The sequence below is a fragment of the Elephantulus edwardii genome, unplaced genomic scaffold (genome assembly GCF_000299155.1).
Source record: "Elephantulus edwardii isolate Elephantulus edwardi_28Jun2011 unplaced genomic scaffold, EleEdw1.0 scaffold00043, whole genome shotgun sequence".
Taxonomy (NCBI): Eukaryota; Metazoa; Chordata; class Mammalia; order Macroscelidea; family Macroscelididae; genus Elephantulus; species Elephantulus edwardii.
Genome location: NW_006399793.1, coordinates 11933362 through 11934962, shown reverse-complemented (window position 1 = coordinate 11934962; position 1601 = coordinate 11933362).

Genomic DNA, 1601 nt, shown 5'->3' with positions numbered 1-1601 from the left:
GTCAAGAAGACAAAGATTCTCACCACTGGACCAATTGGCAGCATCAGGATGGATGGTGAAGAGATTGAGATTGTTCACAGCTTTAATTTGCTTGGCTCCACAGTCTGCACCCTTGGCACTAGTAGCCAGGAAATGAAAGGACATATTGCGATGGGAATGTCTGCTGTTAGGGACCTCTCCAAAGTACTGAAGAGCAATGATGTCTCTCTGGAGACTAAGGTGTGCCTGATACAGGCCGTGGTCTTTGCTATCACTTGTTATGCATCTGAGAGTTGGACAGTGACTAAGGAGGATAGAAGGAGAATTGATGCCTTTGAGCTATGATGCTGGAGAATCGTTTTGAGGGTACCATGGACTGCTAGGAAAACAAACAGATTCATCCTGGAAAAGGTTAAACCAGGAGGCTCCTTGGAGGCAAGGATTCTGAAGCTCTGTCTAACATACTTTCGACATGTTGTAAGGAGAGACCGGTCCTTGGAGAGGGACATCATGCTTGGGAGGGTGGAGGGACAGCGCAGGAGGAAAAGGCCCTTCATGAGATGGATTGATTCAGTGACTGAGGTAATCGGGATGGGAGAGTCAGACAGTGCGACTGGCATAGGACAGAGCAAAGCTTAGGGCTGTTGTACATAGGGTCGCTATGAGTCGCAGGCGACTTGACGGCACATAGCAACAACAACAACAATTATATAATAATAAAAAATATATTCTTTTCCTTCTCCTCTACTACTTATTTTCCTCTTAAAGCAAATGAGAAATTTATAGGCGGAAATACTACTAGATCATAGAAAAATGCTATGTAAATTTATTGGAAAACCTTTCAAAAGGATGATAAATAAAGTCAAGAGGATGATAAAGTAACAAGGATCCTATTTATTTATTTATTTACTTAATTGTGATTTGAGTGAAAATTTGCAAAGAGCATTAGCTTTTCAATAATGTTGTTGGTTATTTTAAGGAGTGAGTGACTTCTAATGGTTTTGTACCCCTTATAGACCTGTCTGGTTTTGACTGAAAGTTGAACTATAAAGCTGATTTTTGTTCCAGGTTTGATGGAAGACTCAGGGCCATAGTCTTGGTCATTCTACCAGTCTCTATTGGACCAGTAAGCCTGAATTTTCTTATGTTTTTGAATTTTGTTCCACATTTTTCTCTACTTTATCCAGGATTTTATGCTGTGATCTTTTTGGAATGGTCAGTAGTGGTAACCAGGAGCTATTTAGTTCTGGTCTCAGAGTTGTAGAAGTTGAATGTGGTCCATTAGTCCTTTGGGCTAATTGTGTCATTGCATCGTTGCTTTATACTTCCTTTCTTTGTAGATAAGTGTGCTCCTTCAATGGCTGCTCACAAGATTTTTTTTTAACCTGGAAAAACATATTGGGGGTACAAGGAGGTGAGGGTTGGGGGCAGAAAGGTGAGGATGGGCCAGGATGCAGTTGCCGAGCTGCACAGTTTGGTCGGTGGGGGGAGCAGGTGAAGGAAATGATGAGGGTTCAGAGGGGACAGATACTACAGAGGAATGACAAGCATTTTTCCAATGGTAATTAAACCAACTGTCTTATTGATTTGGGAATTCGATGCCGACTCTCTGGCTTCTTCAT